A 14,476-nucleotide genomic window follows, 5' to 3' on the forward strand; every position below is an offset into this window, starting at 1 on the left:
CCATACTATCCTTTCTGTGCCTGTAGAAACAAATGTATTATTGCTCTGGCCCTTGAGTTTTCTGTGAAAGGAGGCCTATTCAAGGTAAACACTTAAAACACACCACGATTTCATAACCGTGCTTTGTCATTTCTTCTCTTTCTTTTTAATGCACTGAGATTCTTAAACCATGAAAAAAAAAATGGAAGTGGCCTGGAACTGCTGTCACAACGTTTCTCCTGCCCATCTCCGCTCACTTCTCCTTTCCAGACCCTGGCTGCAGCCGCATCTTGGGCTAGGGGTTGCAACATCTCTTGAATCGGGCCTGGCCTCTCTCCTCCAGGGCTGTAAGAAACCAGCTGCCTGGCCTGACCCGGCCCGGCCTGCAGCCCCCGCGGCTTCTCCGGGGCGGGGGATCCCCGAGTCCGCGCCTGCTGCTCTCTGCTGCCCTCTGCTGGTCGTGGGCGTCAGCGGCAATCAACCGGCACCCTCACCCCAAGTGCCCGGAGGAGACAGGCCAGGACCAGAGGACCGGAGGACCAGAGGAGGGGCACACAGGAGCAGAGAGAGGGGGAGTCAGTCACTGAAGGAGAGAGGCTGCGAGGCGCTGACATTCCTAGGAGAAGCGGGGCACGGGATCCTGGGGAAAGATGCTGTGTTTCTGGGTGAACATCAACAGAGCGCTCGCAGGGGCCGGGGAGAAACGGGTGGACCAGGACGTGGAGCGAGTCTCGGATACAGCCATTAATGCGGACTTTCGTGAGAAAGTCGTTTGGTCGCAAAAGCGGCCCGTCCTGAAATCTGGACCCTACAAGTCTTCACTCTCCCGGAGACCTCGTGTTCGCGGAGGGGCGCGCGCGGGCCCTCCCCACCCCGCCCGGGGCTGCCCGGCGGCCCCCTGTCCCGGGCTGGACCCCAGGCCCCCGCGAGGCCTCCGGCCCCCCGCACCTTCAGCCCTACGACCCGGCCTCCCACGGCCTCGCTGGGCTTTTCCGTGCCGGAGGGCAAGAAGCATCCAGCCCAGCCCCGGCCAGGCTTCCGTCTGTCCTGGGCTTCGGGTCCTGCCCGGAGCAGAGACGCCCACCACGGCAGAAGGGGCGGGCGGGACGCCCACCCTGCGGGCGACGAGCAGCCGCCCTCCGTCCACCCTCAGCCGGGGCCCAGCGCCCTCTGTCCGCCCCTCAAACCCGGGCACAAGAAAGGCTCGGAGCCCGCGTGCGCTGAAGCCACCTTCCCCTGTCTGCAGGTGGAGAGACAGCAGCAGTCGTGGTCTGCTCGCCTTGCTTTACAAAGGGTAAACTGAGACTCAGAGCCGTCAGCGGCTCAGGGTTAGAGCACTCTCGGCTGAGGGCGGCGCTTCTCAGACGACCTGGTCCCAAGGCCCCTTCACACTCTCGGAAATGAGGACTCAGGGCGCTTTGGGCCAGGATCGTGGCTATCAGTATTTACCGCGCCAGAAATTAACACCGAGAAAAAAAGGCTAAATAATTATGAATTTATTATTAAAAAAATAGTAAACATGGGAACCTAAGTAACACATTTTTCATGAAAATGGCTGTTTTCCAAAACGAACACGCACACGTGTAGGGAGAGGCATAACCCTTCCACACCCTGCAGTCTCACGGCCCGACAGGGAAGGCAGCCGGGGGGTCGCGTCCGCGTCTGCGAGCGCCTTCTGCACCGTCACACGCCGCGGCGCCCGCTGGACAGCCTCTGTGCCCTCGGGAGGTGAAAGGACACGCCTCAGTGTCCCCACGGGGATAGCCCGGCCCCTGCACGTGCCCTGCGGTTCCCTGAGCGCGCTCGGAGCTGTGGAGAGCCCTGGAGTCCCGTTCCAGATCTCATCTGCTGCCTTTACACCCCGCGGCACCATCATACGTTCTGTTCTCTTACCTATAAAATATCAAAATTTCTGTTAGAGCTTTATAGAAAAACCTGGACAACTCAACAACAAAAAAATCAAACCACCCGATCAAAAAGATGGGCAGAGAGGGCCGGGGCCGGGACGGCCCCATGGCCGGGTGGTTAAGTTTGCAGCGCTCGGTTTTGGCGGCCCAGGGTTTCGCTGCTTCCGATCCTGGGCCCCGACACGGCACTGCTCCTCAAGCCATGCTGAGGTGGGGTCCCACATGCCACAACTAGAAGAACCCACAACCAAAAATACACAACTATGTACAGGAAGGGATTTGGAGAGAAAAAGGAAAAATAAAATCTTTTTTAAAAAAAAATGGACAGGGGATATGAACAGACATTTCTCCAACGAAAATATACAGATGGCCAATAGGCACATACAAAAATGTTCAACATCACTAATCATCAGCGAAATGCAAATCAAAACTACACTGAGATACCACCTTACACCGGTTAGAATAGCTAAAATAACCAAAACAAAAAATAACAAATGTTGGAGAGGTTGTGGAGAAAAGGGAATCCTCATACACTGTTGGTGGGAATGCAAACTGGTGCAGCCACTATGGAAAACAATACGGAGATTTCTCAAAAACTTAAAAATAGAAATACCATATGACCCAGCTATCCCACTACTGGGTATTTATCTGAAGAACCTGAAATCAGCAATTCCAAGAGACTTATGCACCCCTATGGACATTGCAGCATTATTTACAATAGCCAAGACATGGAAGCAACCTAAGCGCCCATCAACCGATGATTGGATAAAGAAGACACAGTATATATATACAATGGAATACTACTCAGCCATAAAAAAGGATAAAATTGTCCCATTCACAACAACATGGATGGACCTTGAGGGTATTATGTTAAGTGAAATAAGCCAGACAGAGAAAGACAATCTCTGTATGGCTCCGCTCATATGTGGAAGTTAAACATGTAGACAAAGAGAACAGATTAGTGGTTACCAGGGGAAAGGGGGGTAGGGGGTGGGCACAAAGGGTGAAGGGGTGCACCTATAACACGACTGAGAGACAATAATGTACAACTGAAATTTCACAAGGTTGTAAACTATAATAACCTCAATAAAAAATAAAATAGAAAAAAAACCATACAAAGAAAATATGGAAAATATATTAGGGATGTCATGACTGAAAAGAGAAGTTGAGGGCTGGCCCGGTGGCACAAAGGTTGGCTTTGCGTGTTCCACATCGGTGGCCCGGGGTTCACCGGTTCGGATCCCAGGTGGGGACCTACGCACCACTTGTCAAGCCATGCTGTGGTGGGTGTCCCACATATGCAGTGGAGGAAGATGGGCACGGATGATAGCTCAGGGCCAGTCTTCCTCAGCAAAAAGAAAAAGAGAGAGAGGATTAGTGGCAGACGTTAGATAATGTTCCTCAAAAAAAAAAGAAAGAAAAGAGAAGTTGCGTGAGTCACTTCAGAAGAAGGGTTGGTTTTCTCTTCACAGAAACTGAACTGGAATTACGAAAGATGTATTCAAATGTTGCTGTGGGCAGCGGAGCAGTGGTTTCCAGCACATCCACTTGCTTGCCTCCAGAAGCCTCTGCGGGCTCTGAGCTGTTTTTCGTATGGAAACTCTAGGTGATACGCTCCCCAGTGAAACCATCCTGCTGTCTTTAATAGAATAGGAGTCAGTGGTTTAGGTCATGTAGTTTGAGCCAACCAGTGAGTTAAGAATTAAACTCTTCATCCCATCATTAGGAAGCTGACAAAGGTCACTGCAGGGAGTGGAGCTTCCGTCCTGGGACCTACAGGATGAAAAGAGGGCTCTGCACAGCCAGGCGTCTGCCCGTCTCCGCCTGCCTCTCCCCAGCTCTCAGCTCTGCTCAGCTCCACATTCTCCTGCCTATGCTCTCTGCTCCACGACCCAAAGGCAGGTGCCCTGCTCTCCAGCTTTAATTCTGATGGGCTGGATATAGATGCAAAACTGCTAAACACACACAGACGCCCAGACCCTGGAGCACCAAAGGATTAAGAGTGTGGTGAAGGGGAGTGGGCGAGGCTAAAGATGGAGCTAATCAAATTCAGCATCTTTACTGATTTTTAAATATTAACCCCATTGATTTTTAAATACTCTTTAAAATAGTAATATAGTCATGTGACCGCTTACATAACATGATGATAAACATATCTGTCACCACCTGTTATGGATGGAACTCATATGTTGAAGTCCTAACCCCCAGCACCTCAGAATGTGACCTTATTCAGAAACAGGGTCGTTGCAGATGTAATTAGTTGAGATGAGATCCTACCCGAGTAGGGTGGACCCTTAATCCCATATGACTGGTGTCCTTATAAGAGAGGAGACGATGTGAGGGCAGACGCACGTCGGCGGCTCTGTGGCCACAGAGGCAGAGACTGCAGTGGTGCATGTACAGGCCCACGATGGCCGGCCAAGACCAGAGCCTAGAAGAGGCAAGAAAGGAGCCCCTGCCACAGGCTTCAGAAAGCAGGGCCCTGTCGACACGCTGATTTCTGACTTCCAGCCTCCAGAATGGTGAGACAAGAAGTGTCCGTTGCTTTCAGCCACCTAGCCTGTGGCATTTTCTTACGGCGAAACGAATACAGCATCCACGAGTCCACATCGTGCTGAGTGAACAGGCACAAGCGCGAGTGGTGGCCGAGCAAAGGTGGGAACAAGTCAAGTCCGCCCCGACGTGTAACCTGCTCCAGAGGCAGCGACCTCACAGTGAGATGAGAGAAGTGAGACGTGTGAAAACTGAAACGAGGACTTCAAATTGTCATTCCCTCCAGATCATGTGATAGTTTACTTAGGAAACCTAATCTCCTTACCAGAAAACTAACTCAGAAATTGTTAAAAACTAGGAGAATTAAAAACTTCAGCTGAACACAAAACCAATACACAGAAACCGATATATTTCATGTATAAAAACAAATTAAAGGTAAAAAGGAAGGAAAATATAACAGCAAACAAAGATAAATACAAAATAGGTAGATTTTACCTAACAAGAAATGCATGAGGACGACATGAAGAGACATGTTAAGAGGTGCTGAGGGCATGAAGATGTGCACCACACCCCCGCCAGGAGGCTCAGGATCAGGACCGGCCGACCACACCCCCGCCAGGAGGCTCAGGATCAGGACCGGCCGACCACACCCCCGCCAGGAGGCTCAGGATCAGGACCGGCCGACCACACCCCCGCCAGGAGGCTCAGGATCAGGACCGGCCGACCACACCCCCGCCAGGAGGCTCAGGATCAGGACCGGCCGACCACACCCCCGCCAGGAGGCTCAGGATCAGGACCGGCCGACCACACCCCCGCCAGGAGGCTCAGGATCAGGACCGGCCGACCACACCCCCGCCAGGAGGCTCAGGATCAGGACCGGCCGACCACACCCCCGCCAGGAGGCTCAGGATCAGGACCGGCCGACCACACCCCCGCCAGGAGGCTCAGGATCAGGACCGGCCGACCACACCCCCGCCAGGAGGCTCAGGATCAGGACCGCCGCTGAGCTCCAGTTCATCTGCATCGTTAATGACTTTTTTTTTTGGTACAGCACAGAATTACGGGAGAAAAGCCAGAAAACTCTAAAAAGAAAGAGTAAAGAAGGAAGACAAATCTCTCCAGGCATTAAATATTGTAGGAACCAGAGCTGGCCCTTAGAGGAGGCAAGCCTTCCTCCCCCCGCCCCATGGCCTCTGCACTCTGCACACCGTCCCTGGGGCGGGCACTGCTGTCATCTGTTTGTGCCCGACTTTCCAAGCAGACACTGTGCCGCTGGCTCCAGGGCTCACTCCTGTCTACACATCCAGTGCCCAGGAGTGCTGGACCACAAAAGGAGCACGATAAATAACCCAAGGATTGACTCCTCTGCGCACCCTCCCTCTTCCTGACTGGCTGCGGGCGGCAGGCCCGAGGGCACGGTGCCAGAGCCTCCAGGCCGGGTCGCAGCGTCTGTCGTCAGCTTGCTCTTGCAGGAAGAGCTGCCTCAGGTGTCATCTCCGTTACACCTCCAAACCTGGAAAGCAGCGAAGTCAGTGAGCTGCTCTGCTCACGTCATAGGAGATCTATGGGTTTTGTGGAAATGAGTCAAGGAAAACCTCGCTGAAAATGGAGCAGGAAGCCCTGAAGGGGAAGCTCACTCGCACGTCCCACTCGCACGTCCCACTCGCTGCAGCCGCCCCACCAGCAGGAAGAAGGAAGGGAACCAGGTCTGTTTGTTTCAAGTTCTGTGTACAAAATGCTCCGGGTCTCAACCTCTTTTCCGTGGGGACAGGAATGTTACTTTCCTTCTGGTACAGGAGGACATTTGTCACAAGGCAATTTCATCTCCCGCTTTTAAGAAAAGGAAGGGAGACCCCTGCCTGCCCCAGCAACAGCGCACCGAGCACCGCGGCCTGCAGCCGCTGAGGACGCGCCACGACCTCAGCTCCCGTCCTCTGGTGAACTCTTGCCCACACCCCCTCCCCGGTGTCCTCCCAAAACCTAATAAAAGCCGACCTCCCCTTTGTCTCTTCACACTTGCCTGTGGTCCACCGTAGTCTACTTGTCCCGAACTGCAATTCCTCTGCTACTCCCAAATAAACTCGTTATTTTTTGAACTTGCCTCAGTTTACCTCTCTATTTAGGTTCACAGCTCTATGGCAAGTTGCTCTCCCAGTCAGCTCCCTTCCCGCCTTACAGTGGCCTAGCTGCCCAGCATCCCTCCCCAGCTGGGGGCGCTTTGGCAGTACTGAGCTTCTGTCCCACACCCTCAGGAGGACAGACAGCCCCCCTGAATCCTGGAAATCCCCACCACCCACAAACCTGCTGTGATGCCCAGAAGCCCCACCCTCCTGTGTGTGCCTGTTAAAATGCTCGTGTTATGGGAAGGTCAAGGGATCACTGACCATTAGCCACTTATCCTGAGCTGTCTTAGCAGCTCCCAAATCCACAGGGGCCTGAAGCAATGGGACACGCAGAGCTGCCGACGACCGAGGGCTCGTGTTCACGCCCAAGCTCACTCGCAGACACAGCACAGTTCCCACCAGGCTGGGGCACGTGCACCCGACTCTCGGGATTCCCTTTCCTCAGGGGTAAAATGAAAGCATGACTTGAAGTGGCTCTGTGGTCGTCCCCAGCCCCTTGACCATATGAAGTTTTAGCACTGTCTCCCTTGGGTGATGAGCTGAATGACGTCCCCCCGCCCCCCATGTTTACTGACCTGTAAGCTCTCTGAACCTGTCACTTAGGGGTTTTATGAAGGTTCCATCATGCAGCCATGTTCAATTAAATCACTGGTTATTGGTGAATGAACTCAATCAAGCTCCAGCCTCTCTCCCCTCCCTGAAGGTCTGGGGTGGGGCTGAAAGTTCCAACCCTCTGATCACATGGTTGGACCCCCTGGCCACCGGTCCCCATCCTGAAGCCATCCAGGGGCCCCACCTGGAGTCACCTCATTGCATAAATCAGGTAGGGTTGAAATGGGTTTGTTATGAATAACAAAAGAAGCTCCTCTCCCCCATGTCACTGAGGAAACTCCAAGGGTCCTAGAAGCTCTGTGCCAGGAAGCAGGCACAAAGATAAAAGACATATTTCTTATTATATCACAAACGCTCACAGCCATTCTGCTTGGTACGCATGATTATTATTGACACCCCCACTCTACAGATGAGGAAATTAAAGTTTAGATGATAACCACAGTGTGCGCTATAGCGCCTGTTATGTGTGAGCAATGGTTCTGGGTAGACTGTGGAGAGTGTTCCAAATTACACTGTAATTATACTGCAGCCCCTGTACAGTCACATGCGATGTGTGAAGTGCTCCTCCGTAATCTCGGAGCCTTATGTCAGTACGTGCTGTGGCATCACATAGCACACCCACTAAACGTTTTCTTCCTGCAATAACCCCATGTGGAGAGAACCATCATTACTGTGATTAGACCAGTGAGGAGACTGCACTAGGGAAATAACGCGCCCACCAACTCCCCGCGGGAGGCAGCGCCGAGTGCTGGTCCAAGGCTGCGCAGCCCCGGATCCTTTGCTCTCAACGCTACCCGAAACCGCCATCCTCCATGAGTCCCAGGCCGGAGCGTGGATCTGTCTCAGGCCCTTAGTCACTGGGCTTCCCACCACATCAAAGAAACTTCTCCAGTTTTACGGTATTCTCTCCTTACTTCAGTTTAAAATGTTTATCCCTCAATCACTTATTAAAATACCAGCTTCACATTTCCTAGATTCTGAATCCTGTATTTGACCAAAGATGTCATAAAGTTAAAGACAAACGGTGAAGGATACATTTGTGAAAAATTCTCATTTTATATAAGAAATTATTAATATCCAAAAGGTGTACAAAGCTCCTAAAAACTAACAAGCAGATAAGAAGACAACGTATTCACTATCTGTTGCCATATGTATAACAAGAGGCTTCAAACAACAGACACCTGTTATCTGAGTGTCCGAGGATCAGGAACGTGGGAGCGGCTTAGCGGGTGGTTCTGGCTCAGGGTCTCTCGGGGGCTGCATCTGAACCACGGGCAGGAGCTGCAGTCATGAGGGTTGCCCGGGTCTAGAAGACTCACGCCAAGCTGGTCCTCGGCCGCTGGCTGGAGGCTTCAGTTCCTGGCCACAAGGCCCTCCCTCATGATGTTGAAATTGGCTTCCCCAGAGCAAGTGATGAGACAGGGAGAGAGCCGCAAAAGCAAAGCCACAGCCTCTTATAACCTAGTCCTGGAAGAAATACACCACCCCGTTGCCCTAAGCTGTTGGTCACACAGACCGATCCTGGTACAGTGTGGGTGTGAGCAGCAGACCACGGGATAGGGGCATCTTGGATGCTGGCTGCCACCAACACAAAAATAGTTATCCATACAGAAAGGTATTCGTCTCTGCAGAGACTGGGAAATGCAAATCATAACAATAAGAACCCATTTCTCCCCTGTCAGATTGGCTGAAACTTTAAAAGTTTGATATTTTCTGTCAGTGACACAATGTAGGCAGGCAAGTAGCTTGTGCCTTGTCCTGGAAGTGGACATTGAAGGACAATTTGCAGTGACCTCTAGGTATTTCTCCTGAAGAACACTGACGCATGTTCATGTGACTTATGATCAAGGGTGCTCCGGGAAGAACCGTTTGCTGTAGGAAGAGAACAAACACACAGAAAGAGGGATTGGCAGAGTGGTTAAGTTCATGCATTCCACTTCTGCGGCCTGTGTCCTGAGGTTTAGGTCCCTGGGGCGGACCAAGCAACACTCAAGCCATGCTGTGGGGGCATCCCATACGCAAAATAGAGGAAGATGGGCACAGATGTTAGGTCAGGGACTATCTTCCTCATTAAAAAACAAAAACAAAAACAAAAGCAAGAAAAAACCCCAGAATGCCCAGGAACGGGGAATTGTTATTTCATAGCATATCCACACTACATGTTGCCAAGTGCAGAATGCTCCACGTCAAATATATGTATCTTGTGATCCAACTTAAGTAAAACAATTTTTTAAAATCTTTTGGGCAGGTAATACACACACATGAAGTTAACTGTGAAAGCACAGGAAATGTGTGTCTTGTTCACAGCTCAACCCCAGGACTGGAAGCAGCACCATCCTGGATAAAAAGGGTGCCCCCAAATAGCAGAGTATAGACACAGATGTCTACAAAGACACATGCTCGATTATAGAGGAGAACAACGGCATGATGAGGGAACCTTCGTGTGTGTGTGTATTATAAATAAAACAATTGCGGACCCAACTCTTGTGGTTTATGTCTTTCTAATGACCGGTCACAGTCAACTAAATAAAAACCATGAGACTGGCCAAAGTCAGCGAGACTGACCGGTTTTTCAATCCCAAATTCAGTACGAAGAAGGAAGACAGAAGAGGAGGAAGAGAAGGAGAAGGGGGAAAAGACAAGGAAAAAAGAGGGAAAAGGCCCCTGTCTCTTCTTTGCTCCTGAAAAGCGAAGGCCCACCCGAGTTGGGTCACCGTGAGTCCATGCACACGGGTGCGCACGAGCCAAGATGTTTCCACAAGAGGGCGCAGGAAAGAGGCCTCGGACTCGCTCGGTTGAACTCAATCCTGCACCTCTAAGTGAAAAAAAGAGAGAAGGAAACAGAAGCCCCGCCGGGCGCCCCGGGGCGCGGGTCCAGGGGCCTGTGTCCGAGGAGGCCGCCAGGTGGACCCCGCGCGGGGACTCCGGGGACCGGGCCCGCGTCCCCCGGCGCGTCGCTCCCGCCACCCTCCCGCAGCCCGGCCGTACAGATCGGAGCAGCCGGGTCAGCGCCGCGAAGGGAACCCGGGCTCCGTGGGGAACCGCTCCCCCATCATCTTCTAGCCGGCGGGCTAGACGCACGACGATTTTGAACCCGATCGCGAAAGCGCCCCGAAGCGTCTGCGGCGCTCCGGCGGTCACAGCAAAGTAAAGCCGGTGGAAATCTCACCTTTCGCCAAACTCGGGGCTCAAGGTATCGACTTATGACTCCTCCGGGAGGAACGCACGGCCTCGCAATTTGTTGAACAAGCGCCCGCAGCTCGTGGCTCCCCTCGCGTCGCCATTTCCCGGAGTGCGCTTGTTCCGTCTGAGCCGGTGGTGGACGCAACGCCCGCGCAGCACCTGAGCGGCTTGCGCCCCGGAACCCGCGCGGCACAGGCGATCGCGCTGTTGTCACCCGGGTCCGTCCGCCTCCAGGGCCTCTGCGCGCATCCCTGCCAGGCTGCGGGCCTAATGAGCTGGACTCCTCAGGATACCTTTGGCCACCACTGCGCAGGGTCACTTCTTGGGCCCCGGCCCTGGAGGCGCGGAGAGGGCGGCTCCCCAGCGTCTCCCCAGGAGGCGGCGCGCGCAGGACACTACTTTTTAAAAAGTCGTTCAGCCTTTGAGCCAGCAAGCCACTTTAAATTTATAAGAGTACACGACTGCTAGCGACCAGTAAGGCCCGACTTTGCTGACAGCTCATAGCGCACAACGCCCCACTCCCACTACCAGGAGTACCGGGGTGCTCTTGGCCCTCCCCATCTTGGAGAGCGAGGGGAGGTGCCTTCCCAGAAGACCTAACGACCCACGGAGTTCGGGCGGGAGAGTGACCCTCAGGCTTTATAGCCCCTCCCTGCCGGGCAAGTTTCCTTTTGTCCCACATTAAAATACAATGGTTGGGGGTGGGCGAGGTGAGTGAAGGTAGACAAAAGGTACAAACGTCCAATTATAAGATAAATATGTCCTGGGGATATACTGCACCGCATGGTGACTATAGTTAATACTGTACTGTGGGCCGGCCTGGTGGCGCAGTGGTTAAGTGCACATGTTCCGCTTTGGCAGCTGGGGGTTCGCTGGTTCAGATCCCGGGTGCAGACACGGCACCGCTTGTCAAGCCATGCTGTGGCAGGCGTCCCACATATAAAGTAGAGGAAGATGGGCACGGATGTTAGCTCAGGGCCAGTCTTCCTCAGCAAGAGAGGAGGCCTAATCTTCCTCAAAAAAGAAAAAACTTGAAAGTTGCTTAGAGAGTAGTCCTTAAAAGTTCTCATCACATAAAAAAAATGTGTAACTGTGTGGTGATGAATGGTAACTCACTCACTGTTGTAACTAAAGGTATTTCTCAATATATACATGTATCAAACTGATGAGGATTTTAGGCTGGTTAATTTTAAAAAACTGCAGATGAGAAGCAGGCTCCGAGGACTGGAATTTTGCTTGCCCTTTTGAGAGACATTTGCATTTGTGAAGGAAGGGGGGGTGAGCTTGTAGGGACCTGAAATTGGCCGCCCCAAGATATGTCTCTTTGGCATCGGGATTGTTTTGGGCTGATTGCTTTTGATAAACTGGGACAGGGAAGGAGGCTCTGGGGAATGGAACTTGCCCTTGTTGGGACACATTTACATTTGTAAGGTAAATCTCTATCTGTAAAAGGTGCCTCCCTCTCTGTACCAGGAAGAAGAAGAGAGATGACCTTGTCCCTAGAAACTCTTAATGGGGAAGGCAAGAACTTAAGTTGGTTGCTGTCTGGCAATCTCATGTAACTGATTTAGGGTGGCGGCTTCTGACCTTTACTTAATCCGATTTGATTCTTGTCTAAAAGTCATGGGATCACCCAACCTGCACTGATACCATTTTAACTTTTTTTCACGTTCTTTCCTTTGTCTTGTAAAGAAATGATTCACGTACCCGTGCCTTATAAAATTAGCCCTAACCCTCAACTCGGAGCAGCCGTGCCTTATAAAATTAGCCCTAACCCTCAACTCGGGGCAGCAGCAGGAGCTCTGACTGCCCGTGGGTCCTGTCCCCATGCACCAGCTCTGCCTGCCCATGGACCCTGTCCCCATGCCAGCGGGGGCAGCAGAAGCAGCGGCAGCAGAAGCTCTGACTGCCCATGGGTCCTGTCCCCATGCTATTCTAGTCTCTAAATAAGAGAGCACTACTACCAGATCTTGAGAGTCCAAGAAATCTTTCTTTCGACTCCTTGGCTCACCGACCCCGCATCAAAACCATCGTGTCATACAGCTAAAGCTAATGCTATGACATATGTCAATTATATCTCAATAAAAAAAATACAGTGGAGTCTGAAAAAGTTTGCGTATGCACCCAAATCACCTAAAGCAGTGGTCCTCAAACTTTTGTTGTGTTTGAGAAATCATCTGGGGAACTCATGAAAAAGGAAGGTTTCTTGGCTCTAGGAAGCCTTGGCATTAATGGAAACCCCAGGCAGTTTTGATGGAGTGGGTTTCCACTGCATTTTGAGATACTGACTGACAGTAGTGCTAAAATGCAGAGTCAAAAGGCTCTTCTCGCCCAGCATTTCCCATTGGGCAGGTTTGCAGAAATGGTGGGGAATCAGCATTTTTGTTACACACACGATTTGGATACAATACAGGAATTCCACAGACGGCTCCTTAAGAACTCAGGGTATAATATGGTTACTATCTTTCACATTTTTTAAAATTGAAAGTCAAAGAAAGAAATACATTTAACATGATATCTAGTTCATTTGCATTTATGTGTATGTAGATATGCATGTACGTATAAAATAGGAACAAATTTTAGGAAACAATACTTACCCTGACAGAGTGTGATGAGAAAAAGTAGCCCCTCTGTAACCAGAACTTTGTCACCTCTTCTAAAGGTTAAAAACACAACAAAAGATTCCTTACATCTTCCCTCAAGGCCCAGCTTCTCTTTGTTGTGCTGAATAAAGCTGGGACTCCTCTAACTCTTTTAAATGTATATCTGATCGCTTTTCAAATGCATATTTCACCTTATCTATGCTTATTTAGGGTGGGTTCAAAACGTGTTCTACTTGAATAGCTCTTCAAAGGCAGGTTGTTGTTTACTTCTGAGGACTGCCCCGGCTCCTCCTTTTGGGGTAGAAACCCAAACCAAAACTATTTCTGGAGGTGGGTGTCTCCTCTTCTCAAAAAGAACCCACAGAATTGTGGAGATGAAACAGTCGCGAGGTGCCCAGCTGTCTCTGTCTGGTGGGTATCCTTTTTAGCAGATCCTAGGAAAACGAAAGCCCTGTTTCAGAAACTCTGGAGTCTATGGGCATATTTCCAGAACTAAGACAGTTGGTGCTGACATCTACTCTCCACGAGTCTCTTCCATTAAAAATAATAGTAACTCTGGCGTCGGCCGGCTCCGTTGACTAAGCCATGCACAACCCACAGGGTGGAACACCCAGGCTAAGGCCTGGGGCGGGGGATGGTGGTGAGGTTCCTCCTCCTTCTGTAGTATTCAGCGGGCCCCCCAGGAGCTGGGCTGGTAACAGCCCAGAGAAATTGAACTCAGGGCTTCTTGCAAATGTCCCCAGTAGGAAAGATGAGTGCAAAAGGTCAGCACGGCACTGAGGATTGGCAATGTTTCTGGAAGAGGAGGGAGACGGAAGGCTGCACTGCCCTCAAATTCACAGAACCCAGTGAGGATCTTTAGGGTTTTTAAATTAAACTTTTTTTATTTTATCTATTTTTTTATTGCAGTAACATTGGTGTATAACATTATATAAATTTCAGGTGTACATCATTATATATTTCGGTTTCTGTTGTTGACGAAAATAATCCATAACCAATCTATAAATGACAATTTGGGTGAGTTTATTCTGAGCTTAAATCTGAGGATTATAACCCGGGGCCTTTATTCCCAAAGGAAGAAAGGGCACCGAAGAAGTGGGGTGCACAGCCTGGTTATATACCCCCAGAGAGGATGTTTCACAGGATTGAAATGTCCCTTTTACAATAGTCGCGAGACTGCTCTGTCGGCACAGCGATTGATGGAAACAGCAGGTAGGTCTTCTGTCTCAGTGAACCCCGCAGGGTGGCAGTCTGTTGTCTCCAGCTGAGTGGTCACAGGTGAGCTGGGTGGTCAAAGGTGAGTGCAGCAATCAGTTCCTAGTCTAAGGAAAAATGCTTATCCCTAAGGAAATGCCAATGTGGGGGGAAGTCGAACCTTAATCTCAAGGGCCTTTGTTCTGGCCATAGGAAATGTCTAAGCAGATATACAATGCGTGCTCAACAGCCACAGTCAGGCCCTTTTGGAAAAAACAAAGTCAGGCCGAATTAGGTTTATACCAAATGGCTTCCTCGTATACTCCAATATATCCTATTGCTTGCCATTTCTATTTGTCACTGTGTAGACTACATCATGCTC

The 14,476-nt window shown here is 51.0% G+C and overlaps 1 long non-coding RNA gene across 2 annotated transcripts; it reads right to left on the reverse strand.

Annotated features, from left to right (window-relative positions):
* Positions 1-1,460: 1,460 nt before the first annotated feature.
* Positions 1,461-10,868, reverse strand: LOC103565124 (uncharacterized). Of its 2 annotated transcripts, none has more exons than XR_011525353.1 (2): positions 10,284-10,823; positions 1,461-1,872 (listed from the first exon to the last, which is right to left on the reverse strand). It is a non-coding gene; the product is annotated as an uncharacterized lncRNA (long non-coding RNA). The 2 variants fall into 2 exon arrangements; XR_548211.2 differs by lacking the exon at positions 1,461-1,872 and adding an exon at positions 8,086-8,986 and having other exon boundaries at positions 10,284-10,868.
* Between the last annotated feature and the right edge of the window lie 3,608 nt (positions 10,869-14,476).

Source organism: Equus przewalskii, chromosome 13 (assembly GCF_037783145.1).
Source record: "Equus przewalskii isolate Varuska chromosome 13, EquPr2, whole genome shotgun sequence".
NCBI classification, from domain to species: Eukaryota; Metazoa; Chordata; class Mammalia; order Perissodactyla; family Equidae; genus Equus; species Equus przewalskii.